Raw genomic sequence first — 10753 nt, forward strand, 5'->3', positions numbered from 1 at the left:
TTTTCGCTTCCACATTTTCACTTACCACGGAAATACTTTTACATATATGTACATATGTATATGTGGGTACATTAGAGTGGTCCAAACGAAGTAAAGTCGAAATTTTAATGCCCCCACCCCCTGGACTGATTGTTGTATATTAAAAAAATATATACCTAAATTTTTATTTTAAATCAAAAAAAAACATTTAGAGGTCCCTCAAAGCGCTCAAAGTTTTCCATGTATTTTATATGGAGAAAAACCACGTTTCATAGAAATGCCATAGAATTCTTGACAATCAATATTTTTCGATTTAAAAACTTTGATTCTCTTCAGGAGACTACCAGTGACAATACCCAATTGTTTATTTAACAAATTTTTAATACTAAAGGATTTTTTTTTATCCCCCATTGCCTTTTCTGGCACTTTCTGGGGGCTTTGGTGGACCTATAAAATATATTTACCCTGAAAAAAATGGTTAAATAAATAATTTGTTATTATTATTGGGAATCACCTGAATAGGAACCGAGTTTTCCGATCGCAAAATAATGTTTTTAAAAAATTCAATACCATTTCTAAGAAAATTTGTGTTTTTCCCGTATAAAATACATGGAAAACTTGGAGCGCTTTGAGCTACCTCTATATACTTTTCGACTTCAAAATAAAATGGGGTATATTTTTTTTCAAAACAATCCTAGGGGGTGATAGCACAAACATTCCGACTTTACTTTTCACATGCATTTTTGGACCACCCTAGTTTACATACATACATAGTAGGCATGGGGCGCATGCGCTTTGAATAAGCAGGACGAATTACATTCGCACACAAACAGGCTTACGCAAAAATAAACTTTACCAAAAGCTTATTGAATTACGAAATAGCACAAAATTAATTAATTCGGATTTGCATTGCGGGAAAAGCGGATATTTGTACAAGTGCGTAGAGTAATTATGTATTTATGTGTGCATAGTGTAGTATAAGAGTATATACATACATACATATGTATGTATGCTGCACCAAACGCCGCCAAAGCTAGGTACTTAAAATTGTGGCTGTATAACCATAAAAGCGATGAGCTTAATTGACAGCCACAGCCAAGCAACAATAGCAATAGCTGCAATTAAAGTGGTGCTAAAACAGCTGCGCCGACGTTAAGCTAAGAGAACGAAAATGAAAATGAAAATGTACTATTTTAATGCAATAAAAAACTATTTGCTAAAATTGCACTACACTTTGCGTAAGTAATGGCTGCTATTGAATTAAGTGGTGCTGTTGCGAGTATTTTGCAATACGAGTTTGCATCCATACTTACCCTGCAGGAAATGTATCTAACTACAAGCTGACTTTAAGTTGATTAGGAATGTAGGAATGGTCCCACATTCGAACTCCGTCGGATATAACTTCAAAATGATAATATGCAATTTCGATCTTTCTTTTATTTGTCCTCGATACGAAAAAATATTTGCAAAGTGCAGGATATTTAAATAGAAACGAGTTAAAAAAAAACAATCTCCTGCATTACTCCTGCTTCAAGTTAGCTTTTCGTAGCTAACTACAAGTTATTTATTTTATAAAAATCCCGCAAAAAAGCTACCTACAAGTGGGTAATTTTTTATCAATTGATAATTTTTTTCTGCAGGGTATGTATTTGTATACATACTTACATGCATACACTTGTTTGTATTAGCGCAACACTGTTACAGAGTGCAACAACAATAAATCGCATGCGATATTCAGAATTAAATTCACCACGATTCCAATGAAATTATAATTTTTAATTAAAAATACTTATGTAAATGTTACAATGAAAATGCGATTTTAATAAGTTTAAAATTTGTTTGCATTTAATGCAAATGTTTTTTGAAATATATTTGCCTCGTTGCACTTTACACACACACACATATGTATGTGTGCATACATATGCACTGCTGAAAATTATCAATAACACCACTGCCTGTATTGTAATGTAAAGCCAATGGATGCAATTAAATCAATTATGTATTTGTTTTAAATAAATTTTCCCTTCACAGCTTAAACTTTTTTACATTTTTACATGCATAATGCTAAATTTTACACTTCACTAATTTTGGTCGTGCAACGTATGTATGTAGGTGATTTTTTTTTATTATTTTATTGATTTTTTTGTTAAGATTTCGGAATAAAATATAAATTACTTTTCGATAGGCATAGTAGTTTATTAATCATTCCAGATTTTTTTGTTATGAAAAAATTCAAACTTAAACAGAGGGAAAAACTATAAAAAAAAATTAATAGTAAAAGAAATAGTTATTAAATAAGCTCTCCAAATATGACGCAAATCGGACTATATAAATACGGAGTTTACCTATCGCTAAATATTTGCGTGTACATAAAAAATTATGTATAATATATATATCAGACCGTAGATGGCGATTTTTGAAATGTATAAGCAAATCTCACGAATATATTTATATTAATATCTTCATGTACATAACAATTTCAGAGTGAATTTCGTGTGTGCCAATAAAAATTGTAAAACTGGAGTTCTTGTTTCGCAAATCGTCGTTATATCATAAATTAATAATTAAATTTTTTTCAATTAAATTAAATTTTTTAATTTTTTTTCAATTAAATTAAATTTTTTTCATTTGGTGGCACACTAGTTGTATCATCGTAGTAGTAGTAGTAGTAGTAGTAGTAGTCGAGAGAATTGAATTGCCTACTCAACCAAAATATTACTTGTCTCCTTAAATTTTCAAGAGAGACATTGTAATCAGATAGATGCTATTAAATAGAAGAAGCCTGCGATATATTGAAACGCATTAACTTTAAAGTTAAAGTTTTAAAAAAGTGATAATTAAATTTTTTTTAGTTTTAAAGCTCTCCACCTCCTTTTTTCTTACAAAATCGTTATCATAAGTTGCTCAATCGCAAACTAAGAAGTTCAGTAACAAGCCAATTACACTAACCTGTTCATTAACCTAGGCATTTCCTTTCTTCAATATATATTAATTTGTTAGTTATTCATTCATTCAATCTGACGACCGCTGCAACATTCACTCGAGTAAAGCCATACAATACAAAGATATTCGTATATGCATATTTATTTGTATGTATAAGTATGTACATATATGCAAATGAAACCCAAAAGCAAAATCAAACCACCAGCCACTTGCCGTGTTCAATCGTCCGCCATTGATCTACTCTGCATGCATCACATGCAATTAACAATGCAAGAATATGCGATAATTGCAAAAGGAGCGAAATTCAGGCAACAAAATTGGCAAAAAGTAATTAATTAATTACGGCATTTTAATGCGCTTTCCAACAGAAATTCCAAACGAGATTATTGATTGAAATATGCAATCGCCTTTAACTTTTTTCTTTGTATATCTTTTATTTTGTTGGGTGCATTCTGCCTGCTGGCGAAAACTGAAAAGATGTGCAGTAATTTCAATAGTTGCATTCATTTTTATACACACGTATTTACGTTTACTCACTTAATAAACATGTTTACATTAGGGTGCATCAGGAAAAAAAAATTATTTTAAGACTTGCCCAAAAATATTTCGGAAAAAATTAAGACTTACGTGAGCTAGACCGATTTGAAAATATCTTCAAAAATCTCAATATTTTGTTTCCGTTGATAAAATTTATAAACATTTTTATACAGACCTTTTAAGCTTGAACTCTTCCATCATCTGCGGTAATTTTTTAGAATACATATTTATAAAAACAAACAAGACCTATAAAAAGCTCGATTTTGCAAGGTATTTTCAAATGGCAAGCAGCTCACGTAAATCTTAGTATTTTTCCGAAATATTTTGGTGGAGGTCTTTAAATACATACATATAATAAATTGTGTTTTTCCGATTACAAAACAGTGTCGTTTTTTTTTTTTTGTATGGAGAGTGACGCACCTTAAAGTACATATGTATGCAAGTAAGCATCGTCACATGTGTACATCAACTGGCAACGTTGTTGCTGCCACTGCTGTTAGTGAATACTTTAGCAATAATTATGGCAGCTTCAAAGGAACTTTACACAGTCCATAAAGGATAGCCGCATGAGTTTGAGTGTTAGCCAATAAGTTCTGTAAATAGGATTCTGAAATGATTTAATGTTCGAAGGTCATTTATAGGTTGAAAAGGCATCTCCGATAAAAATAGTTTCTAACAAAATTTACGTATTTTTGTCCTCAAAATTCGAATCTAGTAAATACATGTATGATTTCGTAGCTTGTATTTTTGCGTTTTTTTTTTTTTTCAATAAAAATCATTTTGCTCCATTTTAGAGGGGATGTCCGGGTGGTGTAGTACACCCTATGCATATGTATAGTTTTTAAATCCGCTCTTGGGGCCACTACCCTCAAACTGATCGAAGGACTTATCGAGGGCACCTTTTATCTGACTTTTGCCGCATTTAAGTGCATTTCGTGAAGCCCAAAAACAAGCTGAGCTCGTTAATCAATAACGCTATAATGAGGTAGTTAGTAAAAGTTCCGTCATAACTACAGACACACTCATTGCACAACTCAGCGTGCATCGAAAAAATACAAAGAGTCAATCATTGCTATTGATTATTGTTGTTGCAGTCAGCAACTTTTCGCCACTTAGTCAACACCGGAGCGATGCATTCACACAAGCACATAAATAGTTAATTACGTATATACCTATGTACATACATATGTATAAATATGTGTGTAAGCGTTGCCACATATTTGTGATGTAATCAAAAAATTCATGCAAAATTCATAAAAGGATCGCTTACACAATCGGCGAGTTATATGTATGTAGAATGGCTGTTGCAGTGCCGCATTAACGATATGCTGCCACATTCACACCTACGAGTGCTACATATAATATATGTGCGTACATATGTATGTATTTGCACGTGCGCATCTGCACGCCCGCACGCGTGCAAAATAAGAAGAGCCACGATGGCTATGCAATAATAATGAAAACAATAAGCTCAACAGAGGAAAATCGTGGCTGTCGGTATATATGTATGTATGGATATGCATGCATAACTGCTAATGTATCACGTTTCTGCGGCCTACACAGATATATGTACATATGTAAGTATGGGCTTATATACATACATATGTATATATGTTTGCATATTGATGCATGAAAAGTGCCTCATTTTAATGTCGGTTTGTTTGTATATACATAAATGCATGTGAAGCCGTTAATTGAAAAGAAGCAAAAATTTAAATTAAAAAATATTCACTCGAAAATATACCCAACCAGCGATTTCTTTGTAAAAATCTGCTCCATAAGTCATATCTTATGGCCAAGAGGGCAAAGCATTGGCGTGCCATTCGAGAGATCCGAGGCCAAGTCCTCAGGCAGCTGAGCTTTATTTATTTTTTTTAGTTTATTTTTCGCTTAATTTTTAGATTTTATTGTTTCTTTTTTTATTCAAGTTTTATAGTTTATTGTTTTAAAAAGTAAAATTTTTTTTTGTTTCATTTAATTTTATTTTTTTAATTTTATTTTTTAATATTATTTTTTTATTATATTTTTTATTTTTTCTTAATACATATATAGTACATATCGTCGTTTAAAGTACAAAACCGGGTATCGTGGTTCTGCAAAACCCCGTAACTGACATTTGTGCCAAAAAAGATATTTGCTCATCGGAAGCTCCTGGCATCAACGCCATATCCATTTATACTAAAATATCGATCCTTAGTTTAAGAAGAAGAGATAAAGAGGGATGAAAGAGAGAACCGTATAGAAATTATACAAGTTTCACTCTCTCCTACATATGAAGTTTGGGCAACCTCACATACGATATTTTGCATTTTCTTGATACGCGGTCTTTTTACCTCCCTTTTATTAGCTCGGGATGTAACTATGTAATATTGATGCGCCTAAAAATGCAGCGATTTCTATTCTCAAGTTACATACCTGATGACAGTACGAATGGAAATTATAATAGCGGGGTTTTAGTTTTTTAAACTATAATTTTTTAATTTAATTTTCTTTTCAATTTAAGATTTTATTGTTTTAAAAACAAACATGTTTGTAATCTGATTCAATTTTAGCCAACTTTTTTTTAATTTTTTAATTGTTAGGTTTTATGGTTTTGAAAAGAGTTATTTCGGGGCCTCCCTAATACGGTCAGCGCAGCTTTAGGACTTCGCTGACTGGCTGGCATGATTAAAGTACATAGTACATCATGTCCCTGCAGGGAAACCTCGAACTAGTGAATCAAATTTCCAGTTCCGAACTAGATATTTATCGGCAAAAACGAAACAGTCCGATAGTAACTACCAATCCGAAATCCGCGAAATGTGGTACTTATAAAAAACTATTTTATTTCACTTTTCCGGTTCGGAACTCCGAGCCTTATGAATAAAAATAATCAATTGTTGTTTCTTAAAATTTCAGACCTTTTACTGAAATTTTAAGGAAAAGTAATTGCCTAGTTTTTATTCAGAAGGCCCTTTAGAATGAACTAGGTCTTATCTGTCGAATTTAGAACTAGTTCGGAACTGTCGAAAACGGAATGCAGCGGGGGGCTTGTTTACTTTGCACAGATATGTGTTTGGCCGGTTTTTCATTCAAATACGCTTCCATTCTGCACTTCGCAGATGCTCTTTCATAGCTTGGTAATACAAAACGAAAATTTGTGTTAACATTTTAACATCTTGGGACCTTTTGGAGTCCAACCAATAACAACAAGCACCTCTGCAAACTCGGCTACAGACAAAGATATAGAAACGTACATTTCTTACAGTCATTTAAGCAAATTTCTTTATATTTCTTTGCTAATAATTTAAAATCGCACACACAGAAGAACGAAAAATACTGAAAAATCATAATACTTTTTTATATGTGCACAGAAGCATTGCTATGCAAAATACGAAACTTCATAAATGTATGTATATGAAAATGTGTATGTATATATAAGAGTTTTGCAAATTTTACGCTTTTAATTACTGCCATGCTATGCGATACCTACACTCAGTTATTGTTTACATATTCATATCGTTAAAAAAAAAGTATTAACAAGCATACATATATTTATTTTCATAAATAATTAACGCTACTACAGAAAAAACGGCATATTTTCAATCTGAATATGATGAAAAGCCCTATGCTTGGAAAAATTGTTATGCATTTGATATCCATGTGGAATAAATCAATCTGCCAATATTTGGCATCAAATTGGATTGGTGGCCTGACCTGCCACCAGCCAAACACAGAGGCAGGCACGCACGCACTGACCGTGCTGAGGTGAGGCGTATTTATTTACATAGATACATATATATGTATGTATGTATGTATGTAGTTGAGAGTTTAAGGCCGCACATACGTTTAAGGCCGTTGATTAATAGGGCATCGATGAACTAAGACTTCTTTGTTTGAGTATGCTCTCTAAAACCTTAATTTTGTTGACGTTCGAAAATTCAGGATATTTGTATAAATAAAGCCAGGCATTTAATAATAAAAATAATACATATAGTAAGCATGTAGGTTTATTTTCACTTTTGAGTGTATAAATGTATGTACAAACATACTTACATACATACACACATGGTATGTACTATGTATAGTATTATTTTTCAATGCATTGAAGCGTCGCTGTTCATCACAACGATTTCACCAATTGTGCCCAAACCCAAAGCGCTTGCAAAATAAACAAATATTATACTATATGTATATACTCAATATGTAGAGCTATTTATAACTACATAAATTGGTTGCCATTCACTTTGGTTTGCATTTATGCATTGAGGGCAACCTTCACAAATCACCTTTATAATTATTTGTTTTTGTGGCACTTCGTTTGGCAAATATTGCGAAACATTTTTCACGCTGTAAGTTACAAACATGTATAAGAATTTTAATAAGTAAATGCAATATAATAAATTAATTGGAATAGAAGTAATTTAGAATTCAATTTAATGGTTGAATTCAAGCGTTAAAGTCAATAACGAATAACTTGGTTGGGCTAATCCTACCTCTAGGTTTATTTACGGTGACCATATTTATGGCGGTCGAATACGGAACAAAAAATAATTTTTCTCATTTTTCCACAAAAGCTAAAAGATTTTAAAACCATCTTCAATGATCGTAGATGCATTAGATCCCTAGTGAAAGCAGAGCATACATGCATATTCAGTACTAATTTCAAGACTTTGTAGGATATTATTTTATAACTTCGTACTTTAGGCTCTGGAAATTTAACTCGAAAAATTTGTTAGATTTGAGTATAATAAAATGCAAGTTTGAAATAATTAGGACTTACGGATGATTTTTGGCATTTCTTTTTTTTTACGGTGTTGCGCATTTTTTTCATACAAAGTATGTTCGACAATTCTTTTATATGGAAGCAAATTAGCAGCTCCTTGCATTTGCACTTTATTATACTCACTTTTAATGAGCTAGAAAACTGCATATCAAAATCTGTCTAAAGATTCGGATTAAAAGCTCGAAATTTTGGTGAAAGTTAGCAGAATTTTCATAGTTTTTGCACAAAGTATGAAAATTTAGTTTATACGGTTTTTTTAGGAAATCAACTTTACTTTCATAAGAAATAATAAACATAAAATAAACAAAAGAAAACTAGCCAAACCTTGCTTATATGTGGCGTCTCAATTTATATATTGGTCACTGTTTATGATCCTTGATTCGAATCACAAGCATCCAGTGTAGAAAATAAAAGAAATGTTTATGAAGAAAATTATGATCAAATACTAAAAACTGGTTCATTGGCATGCCAATTTTATGAGCTATTAAGGCGTCGAAATTCCGAACACCGAATACAGGACATTAAAAGGAGTACAGAACATTTGGCGACCCGTATAAAATAAATAAATTACCAGGATAATTGGCGAAAAAAGAGGTTTGTCCCGTACAATACGGGACGGATGGTCACCTTAGTCATACTATACTGTTAGATATCAGTGGCATTTTGATAAAACAACTTTTCTCGATTCGGTCGCTCTCTTTTAAAGAAATATCTCATTGGATTCCCAAATAATTTTTGAAGGGTTACTTATGGAAACTTATTGTATTTTAATGCAAAGTCAAACCTTCTAAAGTCACTTAAGTTGTTTTATAAAAATACATACATACATACATAAAATTAGATGGCAAATTTTTCTGATCGAAAAACTTCCGAAATACTGAGCCGATTTCAATTATTCTGCTTCAAAAGCGAATATTTGTGGTAGAGAAGATCTTTGGGAAGCTCCCCTTTATAAAACTTGAATTATAAATATGGGGCTTAATGAAAAGTCTATGCGGAATTTTGTCACTAAGTTGTGTTGATGCCCATACATCTGATAACAATAATCCAATTGCACTAAACAGACGTGCGTTTGAAAGGTGACATTCAGGCTATACTTAGAGTGAATATATTTAGTTCTATGATGCCGTTTTTACTATAAAAAAGGTGAAGACTCTGCAAAAACATGCCGACAAATTTATGAAGTGTGCGGTGAGAATGTTGTGAGTAAAAGCCAGATCAGGGCAAAAAGTCATAGATAATAATGGCAAATATGCATTTGATTAAAATTAATTTTTAATAAAAAAAAAAATTCTAAAATTTACCAAAAAATTCGCCGACACTTCAAATGATCCAATATTTATTGTTAAACTATTTATGAAAACTAATCTTAATTCCGAAATCAATTTCTAAAAAATACTTAAAGTGAGCTTTTTGTCTTTACTTTAAGCGAAATGCTCTGTCTTGGCTATAAAGAGAGTAATATCTCGCTCAACAATCACAATAAGATCAATCAATGTGTTATACATACATACATAGCTACATATGTACATACATAAATTGAACTTGTATAGCATTTGCATAAGAAACAATCTGCTAATAGTCGCCGTAAATTAACGCTTTGCACAAAATGCTATAAGCCAAGAGATGTGGCGGTAGCGGTACAAGGACATTTAACAAAAACAAACGTCTCATCAATTATGGGCTTTTGTGCATTTACGATTGTGTCAAATGTAGCCCTTTTGTAGCGAAGTTGTTGTTATTATCGCTGCAATGCGCCCAGTGGTTATGTGCGTGCAACATGCACAGCTATTATTTAAATCAAGCGATTGTTGCTAGAGTCGTCTGCCTATACAACGCACGCATCTGCTGCAAGCAGTCGCTTGGGGAATGAGTGAGTCGCACTTGGCGTATACGTAACATTTGAATATTTTGCATCGATTTTCTATCTGCTATGCGATGCTCTCTGTGACTGCTATCCGTATGCTGCTGGCTGCTGCAGCTCCAGCTGCTTGACAATGAACGATGTTGGAAACACGTGTTTGACGTAGCATATTAACGATTGTAATTGCTGTTTGTTACAAAAATAACAACAACCACAACAATAAAAGTGTAAGCATAATAAATTCACTTTGAAATGTAAATGCAGATGTGTTAGCTTACACAGGCGATAATACACGGCAAATGAGTATATTTTAGAACAGAACAAAAAGAAAATAAGAGCAATAACAAATATTTTGGTACGTACATATACATATGGACATACATACATAGATAGTTTAGCATGCTTAACCTTCGTGTGCTCGGTAGTCTACAAGGCAATTCTGGCAAAATTGTCTTAAAAGCTCTTTGTTGTCTTTCGAAAGACTATGTACTTGAAAGATCTGCAGCGAGGAGGTCTTAGTAACAAGTTTTTTAAAAATTAAATATAATTAAAAACAAAACAAAATCAGGAAAATAACGCACAAATGAATAAAAATATTTTACTATTAAATGAAATTAAAAAAAAAAATGTGTTCTCTTCAAAACACTACAATCTAAGAATTAATT

At 32.2% G+C, this 10753-nt stretch overlaps 1 protein-coding gene across 5 annotated transcripts in view; it reads left to right on the forward strand.

Moving 5' to 3' along the window:
- Positions 1–10753, forward strand: part of LOC118743586 (maternal protein pumilio-like) — a 549911-nt gene that overhangs the window by 510292 nt on the left and 28866 nt on the right. The window lies entirely within an intron of this gene.

The sequence above is a fragment of the Rhagoletis pomonella genome, unplaced genomic scaffold, assembly GCF_013731165.1.
Source record: "Rhagoletis pomonella isolate Grant_MI unplaced genomic scaffold, Rhpom_1.0 Rhpom_scaffold_00001, whole genome shotgun sequence".
NCBI lineage: Eukaryota > Metazoa > Arthropoda > Insecta > Diptera > Tephritidae > Rhagoletis > Rhagoletis pomonella.